General features: G+C 36.2%; 1 long non-coding RNA gene across 1 annotated transcript in view; it reads right to left on the bottom strand.

The window, feature by feature from the left end:
• LOC137187642 (uncharacterized) overlaps positions 1-14,040 on the bottom strand; it is a 30,780-nt gene extending 16,740 nt beyond the window's left edge. The window contains exon 1 of the long non-coding RNA XR_010929252.1: positions 13,250-14,040. This is a non-coding gene — a long non-coding RNA (uncharacterized lncRNA). The remainder of the gene's footprint in view (positions 1-13,249) is intronic.
• Between the last annotated feature and the right edge of the window lie 2,670 nt (positions 14,041-16,710).

Raw genomic sequence — 16,710 nt, 5'->3', positions numbered from 1 at the left:
CATCCACCTGCTACATGACGCACATTTCCTTATTTGGACATCACTCCCAGAGATGGGGGTGTTCCCCAGAGATAAAGCTGAACTACTGACACACGCAAAGTGCTCCCAAGGGACTCTCCATAACTCATTGTTCCACGTCTCCTTTCCCCAAAGTTAGGTTGTAAAAAATAGAAAATAAATGAAAAGTGCAAAGCAATAATCGCCTTTGAAGTTCCTCCCTACATGTTACACGCTGTGCTGTCTCTGTGTTATGGGTGTATAAATAGGTAGAGGTCTGTCTGCAATGAGGCGATGAGTAAAGTTTTAGATCAGTAGTCAGCGCAGTCGTCTATGATCTGGGAGACTCCAGTTCAATACTCGGTGTGGGGACCTCCTTCATAAGGTAGTTTATTCATGAACACTTATTGTAACACTTTAATTTTCTAAAATTAAATGCGTAATAAAAACAAAAACATGATTTTTAAGCCTCTTCCCACTTATATTCGAATACAAATACAAATAATTTTGCTGCCTCAACAAATACAGATACAAATACAAATACTAATACTGGGCCCTCTGGACATCCCCAGTAACTACAACAAGTTTTTGGTGATGATGTTAGGTGGGTGTAATTTATAACAACTTATTGAGCCAGTTATCAGCGATCTTGCTAGCTCAATGTTAGCTCGTAGCTAATGCTCGTGGTGCAGCTGGCAGCAGCAGCGAGTAATTAATTTTGTTTTGTGTCAATGTATATTTTCTGCAGCTTCTGCTGTGAGAGTTGGCTGTGGAGAATGCCACTGTGTTTGTCACCAGGCCAGAATAAATTTAGATCAGAGCCGAAAAGTGACAGTGTGCGTATTGTCCTTAACACAAAGCAAGAGAGAGAGTACACCACTGCTACACACAGATACACCCATTGTCTTTCCCAACCCAATCACCAGAACAAAACGTTGGCATTGTACGTTTCTGCAAAACCACAGATACATTGAATGTCTTCGTTTCAATGTTGGCCATTATCTGTTGAACAATGATGTTTTATGATGTGACAACACAGTGGTAAAGGTCTGGTTAGATTAGACACAAAAACCACTTGGTTAGGGTTAGGGAAAGATCATGCTTTGGTTTAAAATAAAAAAACGAAATAAATAAAAACGGCTGCAAATGTCCCGACATCTCACTAAAAACACCTAGTTTTGTCAGTTGAAACGGGCAGCAGGTATCGGTTTTGAGGTGGTCTTGAAACGTGCTCTCTGCTGATTTTCAACTTTCTGCCAACAAACTTCCTAACCATCCACCGACCCCTCTTTCTCCTCATAAGAAAGTCGGGTCATATAGATCTCATGTGAATAAGTCACTTTAGAAATGTTGATATGACATGTATTCTGGAAATGTTAAAATGTTGATAGAATACAAAACACTGTGGTCACATCCGCCATTTGATTCTCCCATGACATGACTTCCTCCTATAGTCACGTACACCATCTTGTCTCTCGCGTGACGTCCTCATCCCAGATCACGTCCGCCATCTTGTCACCCACACACACACTCACTCACATACACAAAAACCCACACACATGCATTCACCTGCATGTGTGTTTAACCGTGTACAGCTGTTGTTTTATGTATGTTTTGCTCAGGTAGCGCTAGTTGTACAGTAATTGATCACTAAAGCATTTGTTAATTGCATTTATTCTTCCTGAGGTTAATAAATTCTATTTTACATTTAAAGAGAAGTCTGTTGTGATTATTGTGTTTACTTGTTGTGATAAGAGGCTGGTTGAGAGAGTCAGAGCTCGGATTCAAACCTTCTCCATTGGTCCTGGTTTCTGGGTGGTGCCCCGTTATTAATTTGTATTCACAATTTTATTGATTTAATAATTAATAACTACCTTTGATGATTATTAATTATTGCTAATAATCAAACATGCTCCTCTCAGCCCCGACAAAGGCATCTGGACTAAATGTAAAAGCAACATAAGGCAATATAAAAACATTAAATAGAAATGAAAGTGTTAAATAGAAAACAAAAATAAGTTTAAATAGAATAAGTCCGGACAAACAGGAGAATAAAAATTATAGTGCAGTCTAAGATATTAATCAAAAGCCTCAAATTTGATTTAATAAAAAACATCAGCAAACAGAAGTCTTCAGCCTTTTTTAAAAAAAAAAAAATTTATTTTGCAGAAGACTACAACACAAATCAAAGAAAATTCCACCTGGATTTATTCAAAATTTTAAAATAAAGCGCTGTTTAGACATGAATGACTTTTTAAGTTACTAAACAAAATTTAATTGACTAATTAATATAAGCCACTGTAGAGATGCCTTCCATTATTCATGTTTTCTACCTTCAGATTTATGTTCATACTTTACCTACATGGATCTGGTTGCCCTGCTTCAGGCATCAGTTCAGAATTGCCTCCAGAAAGACTGTTGTTAGTGACTCATATCTAAACCCAAACTTTTTTTTTTTTACAGTTTTCAGCGGTGATGCAGAATGAAAATCTACAGAATTTAGCAGAATGTTTTTTGCTTGTCATGTGATAGACAATATTCATTTAAGATAAGAAAGACTGTTTTTGAGCAAAAATAAGCATACACAATGCATTAAACAACCTAATATTACCTCAAGCAGGCTGAAAGAAATATTTAGTAGATTTTGGTAGAACCTTTGAATTTCAGATTTTATTTCATCACAAACAGTTCAAAACAAAATGTGAACATTTGTTGGAAAAGTCGACCAGCATAAAATGCAGGAAACATGGCCACTAAATGTTCAATGTGGAGCAGAGAGAGCAAAAATGAATTTATATAATATAATTAATTAATCAACTCCCAACAATTAACACTTCAACACATAATCAGACAAATACATAAATAAATAACTGGTAAGGTGCTTGACCTCAGCTTCACCAAATATCTTTTGAGAACCTTTAAAAACGGCACAGAAAACTTTCTTAGATACTCTAAAATAATGCATCTGCGTAAAATTTAAAACTCTTTGGATACTCATAATATCCACATATCCAAGTGCAAATTGTCCTACAAAATTAATTTTGTCAAGTCAGTGAACAAATCAACAGTACAGTAACAGAACAAATGACTCAGTGAGTGATATGACTGAGTTAACGGGTTTTGACTCGTGGTGGAGATTAGTCTTGGGGTCTGCATGCAATCAGCATCATCATAATGTTGTTTTCAGTCAGGCTCCTTCTGTTCTGTGTCAGCAGCATCGTGTAGTAGGGGAAAAGTCTCTCTACATCCACTGAGGTAGTAGGGAGGTGGAGGTGGAGGAACAAAACTGCTATCAAGGCTAGAGTGTCCTCCCTGGAGGCCCAACACTGCACAGGACTGATCTCCACAGTGTCACTCTTGTCCATGTGAATGTAGTGGTGCCATTCCTCAGCTGACAGTTGGATTAGGGCAGGTATGGCCTGAACATAATCATCCATGTTCTTTCTAAGCCCAGTCACCTTTGCTGGCTCAAACACTGGAAGGGATTTGAAAAGCTCCATGCAGGGATGCCTTTCCATCACAGCCTGCAGCTTTGCAGAACATTCAGCCATGGTCCGCTGGAAAAGCTGAGAGCAGGCAACCTTCTCCCCTTCTTCCAGCACCCTAGCTGCTCTCTAGTCTCAGGACGCCAGTCTTCAGCACCTGCAGTGCTTCTGTACTCAAACAACATATACAGGTCATCCAACTCTCCATGGATGATGGCAGAGGACAGTCTGAATGTGTCTTGCAGTTTGGTGAGGGTGGCCAAGATCTCAGTGGTGTGTTCAACAATGAAGATAGCCTGGGCTTTTAACACGTGTATTTTTTTTCCGCTAGGAGTGCTATTAGGTCCCGAACAACCTTGGAAGACAGTGGTAAGGTGGATATAAAGTCATATAAAATGTCAAGGTTCTCCTTCAGGAATCGCACAGCATCAATCCAGGAGCCCCATCTAGTCAGGACAGCAAACACTGGCATGACAGGAGCCAAGCCTAGAGCCTGCATGTAGGCCTGCAGCTCCAGGCAACGCTGGGGGGCCTTACAAAACACCCTCTTCACAAGGCTACACACTCGATTAAGGTCCTCAAAGGTGTCAGGAAAGACCTCGAGCACCAAGTTGAGCAGATGTGCCAGGCATGTGATGTTTGGCGTTGGGAAAGAGGCCTTGAAGAACTGTGTTGAAGGCTTTCTTCATGTAGCTTGTTGAATCTGTGACAAAAGTCCAGACATCGCTGAAGTTGATGTTGTAAGTGTAAAGGCAAGCGATGACTGCCTGAGACACAGTGGAGAAGTTAACTCTCTCAAGGAGAACACGATCTGTAGCTAGAGGAAGTCTGTCCACAGACTGCAGAAGAATGGCAAGGACACAGCGATCACAGACATCTGTTGTCTCATCCAGTATAACACAGACAGCTTTTCCCTTCACTGCACGCTGGATGTCCTCCACATACTGAGGGAACAGCCCGGCAGGTAGTCATATCGGAGATGAGATGGAGCTGGAATAGATCCTCCTTGCTTGCAGTATTTTTGCGAAAAAGGAGCCAGCTTGGGAGATTTCTCCAGGGGAATATCTGCCTCAATAAAGTCCAGAAGAAACTCCTTCCTCTCAGCTGTAGATGGGGTTTTAGAGAGGCAAGAACCCAAAGTTTGATTCCTAGATTGTACTGAAAGTAAAGGAAAAAGACAGATATTCACTGTACATTGAAAATACATTTTACATACCATACATAACATATATTTACTTGAAAAACATTTATTTTGCAATTTTTTATTTTTTCAATGATCTAATCTACACAGTTTAACAATGTTTCCCACAAATGTCAGTAAAAACACATAGGCTATGTTTGGAACTGCATACTGACATACTATCCATACTAAATATGTCAAATTGAGTGTGTAGTGCATTCTAACTGCACAGTATGTAGATTTTGTGTACTCAAAAAATGCCTCTACGTATACTAGATTAGCAAGAATTTCTGAGTATGCGGCATTATTTGGATAAACTGACCACATATTGGGAATCTATATGGTTACTTTCTCATCTAAAAAATATTAAAACTTAATAAAGTGACATATTAAGAGTTCTAGAGTGAAAATTACAAAAGCTTTTAGCCTGGTTTAAAATCTCTGCCATCACTGCCAGTTGGTGTGAAATGCATTCTGGGATACTTGGACTGTCTTGCCTGAGTATACTTCAGTGTGAACAGTCTGCTTGTAATGGCATACTTAATTGATCATTAAGTAGGCAGACTTAATTGATCATTAAGTAGGCAGTATGCAGTAGGCTATATACTGATTGAGTATGTAGCAGGCAGTATGTCAGTACGTGATTTCAAACACAGCCATGGCCTACATGGAACAATTCAATGAGGTTGACATGTAAGTATTGAATGTGTAAAATCCACACTGTTGTCATCCTGACACACACACACACACACACACACAGGTCTAAAAGTCAAATCCTCACAGAGACAGACATCACAGAGCCGAAGCGCAAATCTGAGTTTTGCTATCTGAAAAGTCTATTCTGATTCATTCTCCCTTTCCCACTGTCACCATCATAACTAGAGTTGTTACCAGTGGAAATGGACACTGGACTGGAAATGGAGCATTGATGGAAGAAGTATTCAGATCCTTTACTTAAGTAAAAGCACCAATACAGCAGATTCCATTTCTGAATGACTGCTGAGTCATTGTTGCTATTAGCAGATTCTATTTTCGTCCTGTAACTGCTGAGTCATTGGCTGTTGTGGCAACAGGGGGAGGGCATGAAATTGACAAACCTGACTGTGATTGGCCAATTCTAGGCTTTTACTGGGTGGAAATGGAATCTGATAATGGCTATTGGCTAGTCAGACTCCTTGTCTGTTCTGGACACACACACACACACACACACACACACACACACAGGGATACAGAGACAAAGAAACTTGTCCATTACCTTCTCTAGTAATTTTTATATGAAGGCATTCTAATATCTTTCCAAAAAGGCCACAAAACTTTATCCACACACTACCCCATAAGGCAATGATTTATAGAGGTTTCCAAAACTGCCAGTACCCAAATGCTAGCCTGATTTCAGCTAGCTAGCTTTGCTCTATTGGTAGAGGATTATAAGTATCATCTTGATGAGAATATTAGCTAGCTGTTAGCTAGGGCAGCTCATAAACATTGCTATTTGAATTGGTAAATTGGTAACATTTTGAGAAGAATTTCAAATGTTAGAAAGCTAGTTAACAACTTGCTTTTCTGTTTTTATGCCTTAGGGACTTCAGATGCTCCAGCATGGTCTGCCTCCTCAGGTAGACCACTGAGTGCTGACACACTTTACAAAACAACACTCCTTCGTCCGCATAAAAGTCACTGGAGAATTCATTCGCCCGATCCCTCGCAGTTATCCATGTTGACGATGGCGCCTCCCCAGCTCTTCAACAGTAAATTTAACCACTAAGTTTGATCTTACAGTCCCAGTGAAATTTAATATTTGGGTGGTGTACAAGCAATCCAATCAAATCCTTTGCATTTGATTGGATTGCTAAAAAAGCGGTTAGGCTTAGACACTTAGATAAACACACACACAAACAAACAAATGCACACACACACACACATACGTACATGGGTCTAAAAGTCACATCCTCACAAAGATAGACTTCATGGAGCCAAAAAGCAAATCAGAGTTCTGCTATCGGAGGAGTATTGACACTATTGATACAGATGAATCGGTTCACATAGATAATCACTCTGAATGTCAATATAGTTATAATTAGTAATTAATTCTCTCTCAGATCAGCTATAAATTAATATTTACAGGTTTCCATTAACAGTCACACACTCACCTGGAGGATACAAGCCCGGTCTGACTTGTTCCCACGGTGATGCTTTATAGCTGCATCATTACCTTGGATACTGTGTAGCCAAGTATTAAATATGAAATTTAAATGAAATATACAGCAAAGAAATATGAAAATAATACAAATATGTACACCTTACAACTATTAAATAAAGGTAAAATTTCTGACAAAATTATATTCTATATTACAAGATTTTCAACTGATGTATTTAATGTAACATGCAAGAGGCATATGTTACATGCACCCTCACACACACACACACACAAACACACACACACAAATACATGCATAGCATGTACTGTATATATAAAATGTATACATATCAAACTTAATGTTGTGTTAATGTTCATATTACTGTTATTTTGAAATGTCAAAATATTTGGACAAATTGTACTTTGATGTGTTGGCAACATTGCTCTTGAAACTTTCATCAAATAAAGCCCATTGAATTGAATTGAATTGAATTGAATTGAACTGAACTGAATTGAATTGAATTGAATTGATCGGCTCCACACACACTTCCTCACCTGTTGTTAGATCAGGAGGACGAGGGAGAGATGAATGAATTAGACCTCAGCCACATTGTTTTGGAAATGAAAACAAAGTTTTTGCCCACTGATATCCAACTTACATACATCTCTTCCGATCTCTCTCCATATTGTTCTGTTAGCTATTAGACCCACAAACAGTGAAGCGTGGTTTTATATGTCCGGTGTGGTTAGCCCCTCTTCACATTTGATTGGGTGAATTTTTGTAAACGTCTTTGAGTGCAGGACGAGCAAACATTTGAAACTACTTTACAGTAGTTTACAGCCACCCCCCTCCCTCTGATAAATAACCAACAGTATCATATAAATCTTTAAAATGTTTTAGCTATATGTAATATAGTATAACTCTTCACTCTGACCCTGAGGCTGGAACACATAACAGGAAGTCAAAAGCAACTTTAAAGTCTTGTTTTGTTTTTACAAAAAGCTTTTTTCAGTTGCTTATTTTTGAAAGACATGTGTAGAGTTTTTAGAGATTTTAGAGATTTGAGGCATTTCTGCCAACTGTGATCCAAAACTGTCAAAGCAATAATGAAGAAATGCATTGTCTTCATTTTTTTAATAACACACAAATTTTGCAAAACATTGAACACAAGTACAGAGACTGACTGCAGATTTCAGATGAAAGTCTTCTGAACAATATTTTCAGTCTTGTTCCTAATAAAGAGAAATCTGTTGTGTCAGTTCATTCAATGTGAGAATATACAGACAAAACTTGACTATAATCAGTATGACATCACATGTAAAGAGACACATTAGGTTGGTTACCTGGTGTTTGATTTATAAAAGAGTAGAAAAAACAACTGTGTTGTGAGTGTGTGAATGTAAGGTGGGAAAATCTTCTAAGGGACAACAGTCGACCTCTCTTCCTCAAATCCTAAATCTCATGAGAAAGAGAGAGAGAGCTGGAGAGAGAGAGAGTATATGTGTTGGTGCTGATGATGAACAACTCTGCAAACTCTGATGCAAAAAACATACAAAGACAGAAAGAAGTGAGGAGAGATGACGGCCTTCCTGCTCCCCAGCAGCAGATGTCACTGTGCTTAACATGAATGTTGTTCTGCAGTGGAACCACTGGATGGCAGCGTCTGACATGCAAAATGTGCAGCAATGAAATGAACTTTACATCAAAGTCTCCACCTCTCAGTTTTAACTGTTAACTGTGTTCACATTCAAACTTAAGAGAACTGAATCAGTTGGAGTTAGTTAGTTAAAATAAAGGATTCTGAATATTTACTATTACACTGCAAACAAAAAAGAACAAATAATAGACACATAAACACTTAATTATGTTTTATTTTATTGTCTTTTGGCTAATTTATACAGTGGCTTTTGATTTTAAATGTAAAGCAGTATATTAAACATTACTTACGTTTCATGTGTGGAATTCATATTTACTGCTGGTGTTTTGAAAATCTCTTTAAGCCTGATGATGATGATGATGATGATGATGATGATGATGATGATGATGATGATGATGATGATTGTGACATTCACAAAACTGTTTTTATTTCTACAACATAAGGATGAAGTTCCCCTCATGACTCCTGTTCATTGAGCAGAACTGCATCATTTATTTCTCTGTCTGTGTTGCATGTGTCCCACTGCATGGACTCATTTATGGTGGTGCTACTAAAAATATCAGTTGCCAGTTTATTACATCCACCTGGGTAAAATAAAAAAGTAATTGCTCCTCTGATGAAGGTTATAATGTTGAGTTTTTGTTGAAACTGTTTAGAGAGGTGATGATTCGTCTTTATGGTCATGTTGAGACTGCATTAGTGCTGATGTTGACTTGTATTGTCTTTAGAGGGGTTTCTACATTTTTGTCTACCTCATTGTTCTAAATGGAGAAGAAAAGAATATTTGAAACACAAAAACTCAACATTATAACAGTCATAAAGGTGGATTTATTGCAGGACTGTTGAATTATCTGCATTAGTTTTAGCAGGTGTGTAAATTGTAGACAGCAGTATTTTTCTCACCTGAAAGAGTGAACAAGTTAACAGGATGTATAGTTAAAAAGTCAAAGAGAAGATCACATGTTTTCATTGGAGATATGGAGGCATAATGACTGTATGTGTAATCCAGCACAATATATGCAACATGCAGCACTGTTATAGACACTGTATAAAACAATGTGATGAGACAGGACTGACTGGAGAGACTCTGACATGCAGAATTAAATTATATACTATTGAAATTTTATATATATGTTGATTTTTTTAAACACACAAGTTGTTTGTACTTACAATGGCTTTACTTACAGCCTGTTGCAAATAGTTAATTGGTAAATATTTGTTTATTTTAGGGCTGCAACTAATGCATTGTTTCATTATTGATTAATCTGTTAATTATTTTCTTGATTAATCATTTAGTTGTTTTGTCCATAAAATGTTAGAAAATGGTGAAAAATGTTGAAAAAAGTCCAAGTTGACGCCCACAAATGTCTTCTTTCATCTCATCCAACAGTCCATGATGGAGGTGATGGAGTTTCTTCTTCCTCAACATTTTTTTCAAATAACACACTAAAAACGTTGTTTAGTCATTGTTGTAGCGTTAATGTTACATCACCTGAAAAGCCAGAGAGCTGGCTGAAGGCAGCTCAGGAAGGTCTGCATGTCAGAACCAGAGGAACCAATTACATTCCAGAGACTTCCTACAACTTATTTCAACAGTTCTGTTTTAATCAGACGACTAATTCAACACACACGTCAAATCAACAATAAATAAAATTTATATTAATTTATTTCCTTACATATTTTTTTATATTTATTGTTACAAAATGTATATTGATCAGACTTGGCTGTGAGGGTCGGTGAGTGATTCAGATTCAGATTCAGATCAACTTTATTGTCCCACATGGAGAAATTCATTTGGTCCAGTGCTCCAGACATAAAAGCACCAAAGAATCCACAATAAAAACAATAGATACCCAATAAGACCTCAACATAATCATAATAAAACACATCTGATCACACTGAGACACAATAAAATCAAATAAAAACAGTCAATCCAAAATCATTAAAATCACATTTGATATAAAAGTGTAAGTAATATGATAATGTTGGTGGGTCAGTGCTGCTCAGACCCATTACTGTCTACACACCTGGTTGATATTGAACAAGTTAGTCAATAAGTGACAGAGACTGACAGGCAGAGAGGTGAAGGAGTCAGTTAAACTGTCCCTCAGATTATTTGTCATGTTTTCATCTTGTTGGATCAAACACAGACAGGAGTTATTAATATATGAATAAGACTGTGCAGTTTCTGATTTCAGACACTCTTAATTTTCCATTTAGAAAGCTGCAATAGAGTGTAGACTCCACACAAGGTGGACTCGACTCTTGTGCCCTCAAGTGGTAGAAGACTGAACTTATCACTACTTCACTACTTCTCTCTTGTTCTCAGTATTTGCTCTTTGAACTGTGATTCAGTGTTTCACTGTGTATTCATACAACAGATAGACTTTAATCCTCTTCAGATTTCATGAAGAACTTACTCCAGTTCCAAATTAACAGCATCTACTGGTGTCTAGTGGTTCTATTTGTTAAAGGACAAGTTCATCCAAAACTGCAGACAAACATTTTGTGATTAACCTCTTGTGATATGTGTAGTCATGGAGATAGTTTTGGTTTTATTTGTCCAGTGTTTGAGATGTCTGTCACCACACCAGTTCAATGGAGTTTCATTTGTGGTTCTCACAGCACTGAAAAGTTACATTAAATTAAAATCAACAGCAGTGTGTTTTCTAGAAAGTGTGACTGTTACTGTGGATAATCCACAGAACATACTGTAAAAAGATATCAGATTAGTTTAGTAGAAAGTCTTTCCACTCAGAATTGTTGAGAATTTGTCCTGTGGATTGTCCAGGGGTAAGTGGGGACATTGTTTTTAGAAAGACGTGATACTGTTGAAGTCTTTTAAATGTCACTTTTTAATGCACCTCCATTGTATTGGGATGGTGGCAGAAAACTCAGAGACAGATATCTCAAAAACTGTGAAGATAAAACCAAAAATAGAGAATAATCCTCCAAATACCTGTAAACCACTCTGTGAATCATATTTTATAACAATGTGTCCTAATTTTATACTATTTAAATCTAAACATGTTCTGAGTCTGTAGTGTTGATTAATAATTGATAACTGCTGTTGATAGACACTGTTGTCCCATAATGCAATGCACAATGGAAATAAAGGAGCTACTGACAGCTGGTAAAGAGTGACACCATTGTTGTCAGTAGTGCAGCAGCTTTGATTACAGCTTTAAAAACATAAAACTAAAGTCACACATTTGTAGAAGAAAACTTTATACCCAATATTTGTGAACTTATCAAATTTGAAATTGTCAATATTAATCTCAAGTTGTAGTTTGGTGTCAAATGTTGGAGATAAAGATATTTAGCCACATGATCTTTGTGCATACAGTATATTATCACCATCACTTATCATTATACACATAACTATACTGTATGTCAACCTGTAAAAATGAAGAAAAAAAACACAGTGATAAAGCAAAACTTGTTTGTATCTTGTTTAATTCATTGTGTCAGAAGTTGAACATGATCAACAGAGCAGAAGATGCCACATTATTCCCACAGTGTGCTTGTTTAGACAATATTTAAACATGAGCTAAAAGGTCAGTTACAACAACATAAAGGCTCTTATTCACTGACTTTTATCAAACACACATCAAAAGATCAAATGTTTTACATGTTCCTATTAGAAATGAAACTGTAAAAATATTAAAGAATAGTGATGACATGTTAGAAAACATCTGTTTCACATGGCCTTTGTTCTTAATCATCATCATCATCATCATCATCAACAACAGCATCAGCATCATTATATTTAGCTCATGTCATGTACATAGTTGTGTTACAAAGTGACTGAGGGAGAAAATGTTCTACTCATTAAAAAGTAAAATGCAAAAATCAAAAAATATGTTTTTAAAAGATAACTTGACTTGTTCAACACATAATATCTCAGAAAAAGTTAAACATCAACAACACATGAAAGGACGTCTCAGTATTTGTACATGAATCACAAAGTAATTTGCATCAACATGCAAACATTTCAACTGATGACAATTTATTTATTTTACTCTCCGAGAAAACATTAATAACTATTTTCATTGTATGTTTTGAAAGAAATGTTAAAGAATTAAATTATAAAAAATGTTAAAAGTAGCAAAACGTGTTACAAAACAGCATCTCAATATATGACCTTTGAACTACATAGGTCTTCATCATCATCATCATCATCATCATTACATTTTTATTTAAAAGAATAAAATAAACAAGAAAAAATATGATAAATATTTAAAAGTCTGAGTAATTGTTTCTGTGCTTTCTGCCTGTTTGTTTCATGTTCAGCTTCAGAAAGGCGCCAAAAGTCAGTTGTATCAATATTTGTTATTCATTGACTGGTAGTAACCATTAGAAAGCCAACTGCAAACACTGAATGAACCATGCTGACATCTTCATCATCATCGTCATCATTATCTTGCACACTGGTTACTGTTGACATAGTCTTATATCAATATGAACAAAGAAAAGAATAACAGTAATAATAATAATAATAAAAACTTGAAAAAATGAAAAACAAAACATTTGTAATGATCACAGACCAAAAAATAAAGATAAAAACATAACAAAACATTTTTTTTTTTTTTACAGGATCTTTGTTGTACATCATTTTCTTTGTCATTTTCATTGTCAACATCATTATCATGAACACCAGTCATTAATCATGAGAGAAGAAAACAAAATGTCTGTAATCCTCAAAAATTAAAAACACAAAACAAAAAAGTAAAATAAGCAGTACTGAAAAAGTTGATAACTATAACTATTTCTAGCTTTTCAACTTCTCAACAACTTGTTCAACTCATCATTTGTCATTCATCATGTTCACCAGACCAAAGGATGCCACAGTATTCACTGTCAGCAGCTGCTTTAGTCTGAATTTGAGTTTGAACCACAAAGTCAGTTACATAAAAAAACAACAAACATTAAAATTAAAACATGAAAAACAAAACAAATATATTTGGAAAGTTTTTCATTACACTGAATTAGACTGAAGACTTATAATGGTTCAGCCAAGCTGATAATTTTTTGAATGGTATTGATTTTGAATTTAACTCATTGAATGTGACTGATCTGATCCGGTGAATGTTCCTGGGTCTTAGTTTCTTTAAAGACATTTGTATGTTGTTCACTTTATGTTGAAGGCATCTTTTAACCCCTTCAGTGCTTGTTCCTTTGTGATTCCCCTCCAGGCCTCTGGAACATCAGCTTGCTTCGCCTCGTAATATTGAGCAAATTTCTCATTGTATTTTACCAGTACAAACTTCCAGTAGTCAGATGCCTCTATGCTGGGATCTGTAGGAATGCGCCAGTCTGGATAGTACTTGGTGTAGTCTTTGTAAGGATGAAACTCCCCTTTAGTGACTGTGTTTCTGAATGTAGCTTCACTTTGCACAGCAGTTGTACACAGTGTTGCATCCAGCTTCTGAGTCACTACATAACTGTATCCACCAAGACCTTGTGGTCGATGAACAGCTGCATGATGCTGTTTGTGATCTTTGCCTCCAGCTTCACAGGGAACTTTACAAAATGGACATTGGTTTCCACAACCAAACACTCGCTTGAAAAGCTCATCCTGCGGTTTGAGCCACCATAGTTTACAGCCACCCCCCTCCCTCTGATAAATAACCAACAGTATCATATAAATCTTTAAAATGTTTTAGCTATATGTAATATAGTATAACTCTTCACTCTGACCCTGAGGCTGGAACACATAACAGGAAGTCAAAAGCAACTTTAAAGTCTTGTTTTGTTTTTACAAAAAGCTTTTTTCAGTTGCTTATTTTTGAAAGACATGTGTAGAGTTTTTAGAGATTTTAGAGATTTGAGGCATTTCTGCCAACTGTGATCCAAAACTGTCAAAGCAATAATGAAGAAATGCATTGTCTTCATTTTTTTAATAACACACAAATTTTGCAAAACATTGAACACAAGTACAGAGACTGACTGCAGATTTCAGATGAAAGTCTTCTGAACAATATTTTCAGTCTTGTTCCTAATAAAGAGAAATCTGTTGTGTCAGTTCATTCAATGTGAGAATATACAGACAAAACTTGACTATAATCAGTATGACATCACATGTAAAGAGACACATTAGGTTGGTTACCTGGTGTTTGATTTATAAAAGAGTAGAAAAAACAACTGTGTTGTGAGTGTGTGAATGTAAGGTGGGAAAATCTTCTAAGGGACAACAGTCGACCTCTCTTCCTCAAATCCTAAATCTCATGAGAAAGAGAGAGAGAGCTGGAGAGAGAGAGAGAGAGTATATGTGTTGGTGCTGATGATGAACAACTCTGCAAACTCTGATGCAAAAAACATACAAAGACAGAAAGAAGTGAGGAGAGATGACGGCCTTCCTGCTCCCCAGCAGCAGATGTCACTGTGCTTAACATGAATGTTGTTCTGCAGTGGAACCACTGGATGGCAGCGTCTGACATGCAAAATGTGCAGCAATGAAATGAACTTTACATCAAAGTCTCCACCTCTCAGTTTTAACTGTTAACTGTGTTCACATTCAAACTTAAGAGAACTGAATCAGTTGGAGTTAGTTAGTTAAAATAAAGGATTCTGAATATTTACTATTACACTGCAAACAAAAAAGAACAAATAATAGACACATAAACACTTAATTATGTTTTATTTTATTGTCTTTTGGCTAATTTATACAGTGGCTTTTGATTTTAAATGTAAAGCAGTATATTAAACATTACTTATGTTTCATGTGTGGAATTCATATTTACTGCTGGTGTTTTGAAAATCTCTTTAAGCCTGATGATGATGATGATGATGATGATGATGATGATGATGATGATGATGATGATGATTGTGACATTCACAAAACTGTTTTTATTTCTACATAAGGATGAAGTTCCCCTCATGACTCCTGTTCATTGAGCAGAACTGCATCATTTATTTCTCTGTCTGTGTTGCATGTGTCCCACTGCATGGACTCATTTATGGTGGTGCTACTAAAAATATCAGTTGCCAGTTTATTACATCCACCTGGGTAAAATAAAAAAGTAATTGCTCCTCTGATGAAGGTTATAATGTTGAGTTTTTGTTGAAACTGTTTAGAGAGGTGATGATTCGTCTTTATGGTCATGTTGAGACTGCATTAGTGCTGATGTTGACTTGTATTGTCTTTAGAGGGGTTTCTACATTTTTGTCTACCTCATTGTTCTAAATGGAGAAGAAAAGAATATTTGAAACACAAAAACTCAACATTATAACAGTCATAAAGGTGGATTTATTGCAGGACTGTTGAATTATCTGCATTAGTTTTAGCAGGTGTGTAAATTGTAGACAGCAGTATTTTTCTCACCTGAAAGAGTGAACAAGTTAACAGGATGTATAGTTAAAAAGTCAAAGAGAAGATCACATGTTTTCATTGGAGATATGGAGGCATAATGACTGTATGTGTAATCCAGCACAATATATGCAACATGCAGCACTGTTATAGACACTGTATAAAACAATGTGATGAGACAGGACTGACTGGAGAGACTCTGACATGCAGAATTAAATTATATACTATTGAAATTTTATATATATGTTGATTTTTTTAAGCACACAAGTTGCTTGTACTTACAGCCTGTTGCAAATAGTTAATTGGTAAATATTTGTTTATTTTAGGGCTGCAACTAATGCATTGTTTCATTATTGATTAATCTGTTAATTATTTTCTTGATTAATCATTTAGTTGTTTTGTCCATAAAATGTTAGAAAATGGTGAAAAATGTTGAAAAAAGTCCAAGTTGACGCCCACAAATGTCTTCTTTCATCTCATCCAACAGTCCATGATGGAGGTGATGGAGTTTCTTCTTCCTCAACATTTTTTTCAAATAACACACTAAAAACGTTGTTTAGTCATTGTTGTAGCGTTAATGTTACATCACCTGAAAAGCCAGAGAGCTGGCTGAAGGCAGCTCAGGAAGGTCTGCATGTCAGAACCAGAGGAACCAATTACATTCCAGAGACTTCCTACAACTTATTTCAACAGTTCTGTTTTAATCAGACGACTAATTCAACACACACGTCAAATCAACAATAAATAAAATTTATATTAATTTATTTCCTTACATATTTTTTTATATTTATTGTTACAAAATGTATATTGATCAGACTTGGCTGTGAGGGTCGGTGAGTGATTCAGATTCAGATTCAGATCAACTTTATTATCCCACACAGAGAAATTCATTTGGTCCAGTGCTCCAGACATAAAAGCACCAAAGAATCCACAATAAAAACAAT

Source organism: Thunnus thynnus, chromosome 1 (assembly GCF_963924715.1).
Source record: "Thunnus thynnus chromosome 1, fThuThy2.1, whole genome shotgun sequence".
In the NCBI taxonomy this organism is placed as follows: Eukaryota; Metazoa; Chordata; class Actinopteri; order Scombriformes; family Scombridae; genus Thunnus; species Thunnus thynnus.
This window is presented reverse-complemented; position numbering and strand designations above follow the sequence as displayed.